At 34.6% G+C, this 9,851-nt stretch overlaps 1 long non-coding RNA gene across 1 annotated transcript in view; it reads right to left on the reverse strand.

Annotated features, from left to right (window-relative positions):
• LOC123390217 overlaps positions 1-8,589 on the reverse strand; it is a 54,045-nt gene extending 45,456 nt beyond the window's left edge. The window contains exon 1 of the long non-coding RNA XR_006604878.1: positions 8,216-8,589. This is a non-coding gene — a long non-coding RNA (uncharacterized LOC123390217). The remainder of the gene's footprint in view (positions 1-8,215) is intronic.
• Positions 8,590-9,851: the final 1,262 nt, after the last annotated feature.

Here is a 9,851-nt window from a genome sequence, read left to right on the forward strand (position 1 = left end):
TAGATGATTCCAAAAAACAGAAATGTCAAAACCACTCATATCACTAGATTATCTTAACTTTTTCCTGTATTTGAGTAACAGATGGCAAACCTTAGTTCTTGGACACTACACAGTAATCACAATCTGTGTGAACTTTTCAGTATTAAAAAGAATCCAAATAGCCTTAATAACCAGCATGTGAGTGTATTTTACAGTATTACCTATAATCCTGATCATAGTGAACAGAAACTAGATATGTGAAAATGCATCAGACTTTTTGGTGTGCTGATTCTTATTTTCCATAAATTTCCTACAACTAGCCCATGAAAACTATCCAGATGTCAGACTGCTTCTTCAGTTTTCAAAAAACATAGATGCACACATTTACAAAGTATTTTTACCATTACTTCATTTTCCATTAGTACCAAAAAAAGGTATATAGCATACCTAGATCAAAATTTCCTTATGCTTATTGAAAGAATTTTATCTCATTTAAAAAAATATTACTCTAACACGTAATTTTGTTTAAAAAAGAGAAGAGTTTGTTTCTTCCTCAATACTTTTGTTCTAAGTACATGAATTAATACATTTGCTCAAGACATCATTTAGCTAATAAGGTTAAAATTATCTCCCTGTTTTAATACATGACTCTTAAAAATAAACTCTGTAATAAATAAATAAACAAATAAATAAATAAATAAATAAAATGGAACACTAATGGGCAACTAAAAGGAATGAACCATTGATACAATAACTTAGATGAATATTAAAGGTGTTATGTCGAGGGAAAGAAACTAATCCCAAAGTGACATACATACAAATCTATGTAACATTTGAACTGACAGTGGCAGAGCGCACAGGAGTGAAGAGGCTGTGGTTATAAAAGGGCTAACAGTAGAGGTCCTTATGATAATGGAACTATAGAGTATTTTGACTATGGGGCAGATACGCAAAACCTACACAAGTGACAAAGTTGTACTGTACTAAATGTATGCAAACAAATGAAGAGAAGAAAAACTGGAGAGATCTTTCTTAGGCCCCAAAATTTTATCAATGTCAATATCCTGGATATGATATATATATATATATATATTTTTTTCTGGATATGATATTTATACAACAGTTTTGCAAAATGTTACCATTAGTGAAAACTGGGTGAACTGTTCCCAGGACTTGCATATATCGTTTCTTAAAAGTGCACTGGAATCTGTAGTCATCTCATAAAAAGAAGTATTTCAATTTAAAAAATTAGCAAGATGGTAGTTCACCTAAGAACTTGCTCCAAATAAGAGCATTAAAATAGAAGCTAGCGATGATCAGAAAGGATAAGAAAGCAAGAGTCAACTCTATCGTATAAAAAAAAATTGACTTTATTTTTTTTAAGATTTTATTTATTTATTTGACAGAGAGAAATCACAAGTAGATGGAGAGGCAGGCAGAGAGAGAGAGAGGGAAGCAGGCTCCCTGCTGAGCAGAGAGCCCGATGCGGGCCTCGATCCCAGGATCCTGAGATCATGACCTGAGCCAAAGGCAGCAGCTTAACCCACTGAGCCACCCAGATGCCCAAAAAATTGACTTTAAATTAAAAGAGAGATATAAACTACAGAAAGATGGAATTAGATATACCATACAAACAATAATCATAAGAAGCTGATGTAGTTATACTAATAAAAAAAAAAAAAAAGATTTCAGGAAAAGGAATTTCACCAGGAATAAAGAGGAAAATTTCACAATGAGAAAGAAGATACAACAATCTTAACGCAACTGTACCTTAAATGAGAGCTTCGTTATGTGAGAAACGGACAACAAAAAAACACAAAATCACAATTACACCTGGAAACTTCAACATACCTTTCTCAGGAATTGATAAAACAACTGAAAGGGAAAGGAAGCATGAATATGTATAAGCTGCAACCAACTGACATTTTAGAACATCTTGTGCAGTAACAGTAGAGTACAGTCTTCCCAAGTCACATGGAACATTCACCAAGAAAGATAAACTTAAGGAAAACCATAAAGATTATATTCTCTGAACACCAAACAAGTCAGAAATGAAAAGAGTATTTGGGGGCACCTGGGTGGCTCAGTGGGTTAAAGCCTCTGCCTTCAGCTCAGGTCATGATCCCAGGGTCCTGGGATCGAGCCCCGCATCTGGCTGTCTGCTCAGCAGGGAGACTGCTTTCTCCTCTCTCTTTCTCTCTGCCTGCCTCTCTGCCTACTTGTGATCTCTGTCTGTGAAATAAATAAATAAATAAAATCTTAAAAAAAAAAAAAAGAAAGAAAAGAGTATCTGGAAAAAATTCCAAATATGTAGAAATCACACATGCTTTTCTAAGTAACTCATGGTAGGGTGGGTGGAGAGACCTTAAGGTAAATTAGAAAATATTTTTAACTAAATGAAAATGAACCCATAACTTCCCAGAATTTCTAGATCCTGGAGAGAAAATCAGAACTTTAAAAAACTTATAATTAAAATGAAAACATTATTAAAGCCAATGAAAACCCAGCTTTCATTTTAAGAAGTTAAAAATAGAACCACCCGCAGAGTGAAGGAAAAGATAAAAATAGTAGAGAAGTGGACATAAGTCAATGAAATAGAAAAAGCACAGAGAAAAATCAGTGAAACCAAAAGTTAATTCTTTTGAAAAATGTAATCAGTAAAACTGATAAATTTCCTGCAAACCAAGGAAGGAAAAGAGAGAAAACAAATTACCAATGTAAAAACGCGAGGGGCAACCAGCACAGATCATACAGACGTCATTCTTTATGAATAGTGACACAACCGTCTTTAACACAGAATCTGCAAATCAAACTCAGCAATATATAAGGGACAGATCACAACCAAGTAGATTTTTACAGAAATACAAGGTTGTTTGAACATTTAGAAATAAGTAAGTGTAATTAATTGCATCAGAAGAATTTCAGAAGGAATCATATGATTATTAGATTTTGTGCTTAAAAGGCCAAAAGAAAAAATATCGACATTTATTTATGATAAAACTCTGAGCAAAATTGAATTAAAAACAACATTCTGTACCTAAGAAACCCACAGCTGACATGAAACATACAATAATCGACTCAGTGCTGTCCCTTAAGACAGAGTAAGGCAAGGATGTCTTTTGACACCAGTTCATTCCGCATTGTAGTGAGAATGCAGAAAAGGAAAAAAAAAAGTTAACAGCATCAAGGTTGAAAAAGAAAGAAGCAAGTACAGGTGACATGATCATATACAATCAGAAAATCTTATGGAGTCAAAAAAGCTACCAAGACGCTGTTTGTTTATCAAGATTACAGAAAACAAGGTCAATACACAAGGTTCAACCATATTGCTACAGATTAACAAAAAACTACTAAAAGTGAAATTATGTAAATAATACTACTTATAATAGCATTCAAAGCAAGAAAGGTTTAGGGATAAGCCTAACAAAACAGTATATGTTATATATATAATATATACTGTTATATTATATATATACTATTATATTAATATTATATATAATATATATACTGTTAATATTAATATAATACTTATATATATAACATAAATATAATATTATATTAATTAATACGACATTATATTAATATATATAATATATAAGTATATTTAATATTAACAGTATATGTATTATATATAATATTAATATAACAGTATATATATTACATATATATTACTTGGGCAATACAAAATGCTGCTGAGAGAAAAGACTGGATTTAATGGTGAGATAGATCATATTCATGGGTCAGAAAAGTTAGTATTATTAAAATGTCAACTTTACCCTACGACATACAGAATCAATAAAATCCTAAAAGCAATATTAAGGTAATCTTTGTTTTGTTTTGTTTTGTTTTTGGAAACTGACAAGCTCATTCTGAAATATACACAGAAATGCAAAAGATTTGAAAGGGCCAAAACAGTTCTGGACAAGAGAACAAAGTTGGAGAATTTACACAGTTTCATTTAAAGACTTATTAACAAAGATATGGGAATACAGACAACACAGAGAAGCTAAACAGATCAGTGGGACAGAGTAAAGGGTCATAGGTAGAAACCACCCCCAATACACACAAAGACAAATAATCAATTGGGGGTCTTAAAAGGTGCCAAGGTAATTTGATGGAGGAAAGACAGTCATTTCAACAAATGGTGCTGAAAAAATTGAATGCTCAAATGGAATGATATAAATTTCAACCCTTAAAACACTATACATAAAAATGTATTCCAAAGAGATCCTATACCTAACACAGAACTAAGGCATTTAGAAAACAAGGGGAAAAATCTCTGATACTATTGTTAAGATCTCTTAGAAAAGATTAGAACTGGTCAGCTGGACTTTTATCTAAATGAAAAACTTCTTCTAAAAAGCCACAAACTAGGGGGTCGGGGGGAAAGGCACAGATTGGGGAAAAATATTAAATTAAAAAAAATCCTTATAACTCAAAAATAAGCCAAACAACCTACAAAGTGGGCAAATGATTTAAATAGATGCTTCACAAAATAAGATACACAAATGGCCAATAAGTAAGTGAAAGATGCATATCATTATTTATCAGGGACATGCAAATGAAAAAGCACAGGGAAATGCCACTATGTACGTTAATATGGTGACATTAAAAGTAACAATACCAAGTATTGACCAAAACATGAAATAATACATCTCTTACACACTGGTGACAGAAATATAAAATGGAACAAACACTTCAGAAAAGTCTGATACCACGTATGCTAATCCTACAATCCGAGAAACTTCACTTCTAAGTATTCAGCCAAGGGAAATAACAATAGGCCTATACTAAAATGCACATGAAGTTCACTGCAGCTCTGCTCGTAATAATCAAAAACTGGAAAGGGAATGGGTAAACAGAACCGTAGTACTAAACATACAATAAAATATGACTTAATCAAAAAATGAAGGTGTTACTGACAGATACTAAAACACGGATGCATCTCAAAATCAGGCTGAATGAAAGACAGACAAGGAAGAGGACATATTGTGCATCTCCATTTACGTGAAATGGTATTTTAAAAAATCAGTCTAACCTAGCTACAGAAGGCAAATCACTGGTTGCCAGAGGCCAGGAGGGAGGGAGGGGGAAGTCCCAAGATTGAGAAACCTTTCTGGGTAATGGTGTGTGTCCTCTTAACTGTAGGAGTCATACGTATGAGTATACTCTTATTTTTAAAACTCAAGTTGGTGACTTAAATAGGGTCTATTTAACCACATTTCAATTACTGCCCAGAGTTGATTTTTTAAAATTTGGAAGCACTATTATTTTAATAACAAAGAACTTAAAATTCTAAAAATCATTAACAGGAAAAGAGACAATATCATTATGGTCATATATTAAGCTTTATTAAAGTGAATCAACTAAAGCTAAATATATCAGTATGTATAAATAGCAAAAACCATGCATTTCAAGACAAAATAAGTTGCAAAACATGAGTTCCCACTGATATACTAGCAAAACAATGTTACACACAACACACACACACACACACACACACACACACACACAGAAATATATGTGAAATATTACTGTAAAACTAGTTAAGACCTGAGATCAATACTAACCAAATTCAGGAAAGTGCGGAAGGTGGTACTAGTTATTGGGTATGGAATGGATTTGAGGATGGTATGCAGATACTTCAACTATTCTTGTACTACATTACTTCCAACCTGCGGCAGACACACCAATGGTTAAGATATGCCTCATAATTAGATAGATATATGAAATATTTCACTAAAACACCACCAAGTTTCTCTCCCTGGAAAGGCGGGCTATCCCTGGGTCAACAGGCCTGAATTCAATAAAGCTAAGCCATGAGGAGCTTCCTGTAAATTTCAGGTGGGACACAAAAGTCCCGGCACTCTAGGCAGTCCTCTACTTTCATTAACACACTCAATGTTACTTCTGGTTCCTGAGCCCAAGAAGAAGAAGCAGACACATCCTCAACTGTCCCTGGCTGATGGCAGTGTACATTCTGATTTTGCTCTAGTCCATGAGGAGAACCCCCAGAGTAGATTCCAGGATGAACCAGACCATCAAGCATTATTTGCAGAAGTATCAGCATAGGTTGGGGACAGACTAATCAAAAACCCTCTGACGAGGGATGGAGTGACATATGTCTTTCCAAAAGTGAAATCAGGGTCTGAGAAGAATATTCCGTTTATCTGTTCTTTTCAAAAAGCTTCAGATTCCACAGTTAATGTTTTTATACATGTCTATTTTCAGTTTTATTTCTATTAAAAATTTTGAGATCAGTGATAATATAGCTAAAGGAAAATTTCTGTCCGTATTTCCTAGAGACATTCTTCCTTCAATACAATCTTCAGATATAAGAAAGTCCAAATTTTGTTTAAGCATGCACGCTCAAAACATCTTTACGATGTCTTCTGATATCAACTGCCCTGCTCAACAAAATGGCATTTCTCGATAAAGGCTGAACCAGATTTGTGCATTCTTTGGGTATCTTCCCTATTATTTCCCTGACATACATTGAGTACAACTTGTGTATAAAGGTCTCAAAAGTATACAAGATGTTGACACTTTCCCCGAAGTGTGCTATGATTGTTATTTAAGGCCAAATTCTGGAAGAATATTTTCACACATCTGTTTGATTGACAGGATTATCTCCTACGTAAGTTCCTTATTTAATAAGTTCTACTTCATAATAATCCCCCATATTTCCTACATGCATTAATAGGGTTTCTTCTACAGTCATTTTATTTGTCTTATTTCAACAGGTTTTCAGACATTCGACAAATTCAGAGTATTTCCCACTACGAGTATTGTCTTGTTTACTTTGGAAGATGAATTAGGGTAAAAATTTGCCATTCTTTACATTCATAGGGGTCATGTCCTTTGTGAATTTTCTGTGGTATTTAGAGGTATGGATCACAAGAGAAAGATTTCTCTCACTGCTGTATTTATAAATTTTCTTCCCCTGTATGTAACCTTGGATGTACTGTGATAACTGATTTCTTGGAGGTTTTCTCACTCTCAATACATTCACAGGGTTTCTCTCTTATGTGTCTTCTCTGATGTACTTTGAGGCCCGAGTTGCAACTGAACGTTTTCCCACAATGATTACATTCACAGGGTTTCTCTGATGCTTAGTGAGATCTGACTTATGATAGAAGGACTTCCCACATGCACTACCCTTATAAGGTTTCTCCCCTGTGTGTATTCTCTGATGTACTGTGAGAACTGATTTCTCAGAAAATGACTTCCCACACTGATTACATCCATCGGGCTTCTCTCCTGTATGAGTTCTCTGATGAATTATGAGGTGTGAACTTCTAGAGAAGCATTTCCCACACTCCTTACATTCATAAGGTTTCTCTCCTGTGTGGCCTCGCTGATGTATACTGAGGAGAGATTTGCGAGAGAAGCATTTCCCACATTCCTTACATTCATAGGGTTTCTCTCTTGTATGTGTTTTCTGATGTTTGGTGAGTTTTGACTCTTTGCAGAATGTTTTTCCACATTCATTACATTGATAGACTTTGCCTCCTATGTGTGTTCTCTGACTTCTCCCCAAAGGGTTCTCCCAAGTTGTTATATTCAAATATTCTCTCTCCTGTGCCAAGAAAGTCTGATCTCCCATTGAAATTATCCACTCTTTAATATACTCATAACCTTTCACCTCTAAATGAACTCTTGTGTTCCAAGAGAGATGATTTCTCAAAAGTTGTAGCATATTCTTGAAACTCATAAAGATTTTCTGTTCTTTGTGCCATCTTACTGAGCATGAGGGTTGAATTACTACAGAATGTTTTATCAGATTCATTATGTTCACAAGGACTCTGTCCTATGTAAGCTTGGTTATATGGGATGACAACTGCCATCTCATGGAAAGCTTTCCCACATTCCTTGTATTCCTTATTGCTTTGAATAAAGCATTGCTCTATATTTTTAGTTCTCTGATATGGGATTAAATCATCATTATGACTGAGGTGTTTTCCATTTTGAATGAATTCATAAGGTTTCTTTCCCATTTGAGGCTGTTCTCTCTCTGCTGTATTTATAAATTTTAATTTATTTATGGTTAATCTAAAGAAACGATTGTTCCTTACTGTATTGAGGCCAACAGCCTTCTTACTTAAATAGGTTTTCTTATTAATAATTAATTCTGAAATACATTTCAAATTCATACCACAAGAGTCACACCTACACGGTATTTTTATGGAAGGAACTGTGTCTGTGCTGAAATTAAAAATTTTTCCTAATACATTACCTCTGTGCACAGTCAGTGTTTTGTTGTTGATAAATGGAGCTTGCCAGAAACGTCTGTCCTGGGTTTCTTGAGTCTCTTCTGCTTGGCTATCAATTTTGCAGACTTCTAAAGATGACAAAGACCAACAAACCATAAGCCATGAATCGTGTCTTAATTATGATGAAATTACACTTAAAACAAATGCCCTTCTACGTCACTGACTTAGTTTTGTGAAATAAGAGTGATCCAAACAGTCATACTGCCCCATCCATTTGGATTAGAAAAACAAAACCTGAAAGGGTAGAAAAGGGGATTAAAAACTTAGAACACACACATCTACATTTGGTAATTTACAAATACATACTTCAAGACTTAATATGTACGTTACAAATAAATATAAAGCATGGTGAAGAAAAGACTTAAAAAAAAAAAAAGGCTCTTCTATGAAGGGGAAATGTAGAGACCAGAGAGGCCATGAAACTTAGTAGATAAGAGTGCCTTAAAGATGGGAACCTGGGTGGCTCAGTGGGTTAGGCCGCTGCCTTCGGCTCAGGTCATGATCTCAGGGTCCTGGGATCAAGTCCCACATTGGGCTCTCTGCTCAGCAGGGAGCCTGCTTCCTCCTCTCTCTCTCTCTGCCTACTTGTGATCTCTGTCTGTCAAATAAATAAATAATATATTAAAAAAAAAAAAGAGTGCCTTAAAGAAATAGAGGAACGATTTGGTATCCTTTAGAAGGATCAAACTTTACATAATTTCCCTCTCATACTTACATTAGTGCACCTAAATTCTCTCTAAACTTTACATGTTTCCAGTTTCATTCTCCCCCCTTTAAAACTACTTCTGTTTTGTTATATATACATTAATTTAGTATACTGTTAATACCACATTAAATTTCTGGAAGCACTGATTTCTTTGTGCCTATGAAGAGAGTCCTGTAATGTAGTTTCTAACTTTCCTTCTCCTTCATGTTACTTACTTTAAAAAATACAATGTCTACCAGGAAAAGTAAAATTAAAAAGATGAGAGAAGAAGACGGAAAGACAATCAAATCCTTCTGTTGTTTTTAGTTGTGGTATATTCAAGCTTATTTGGTCAGATAGCCTACCACCAAATGCTAATTTCTCCCCCACTATAAACTCTCTCTGACATATTATTAGTAAGAATTTTTCTTTTACGCCCAGATTTCTACATTTCTGGTTTTATGTGTATGTATAACCATGGAAGACCTGACCCCAAATACTCCAATGATCTATCTATTCACCCTAGGAATTCTCAGCTATATTTCACATTACCTTCTTGCTCAGTACATACAATGTAACAAATGATGACCCTGTTTTTAAAAACCTCTTTCAAAGCCCATTGTCTCCAAGCACCATTAAAGGAAATGTATTGCAGTTATAATGCTTGGGTGGAGGGGGAAACGTGTCCTCAACTACATACATATTGGGTATTCAAGTGATCGCTTCACTAGGTCCATCATGTCTTCTTTGTAGAAATGCCCCAGACTATTAATTTGTCAAAAAATCATTCACGTTCTAGCAAGACTTTTCAACGCAGCTGGCTTACATTCCCATTTTGGACTTGCTCAGAACTTCGCTCTTTAGGAAAATGACACTGTCTCATACAAGTCCTGCACAAACATCTCCACCATTTC

Source organism: Mustela putorius, unplaced genomic scaffold, assembly GCF_011764305.1.
Source record: "Mustela putorius furo isolate JIRA1106 unplaced genomic scaffold, ASM1176430v1.1 tig00537292_pilon_pilon_pilon, whole genome shotgun sequence".
NCBI lineage: Eukaryota > Metazoa > Chordata > Mammalia > Carnivora > Mustelidae > Mustela > Mustela putorius.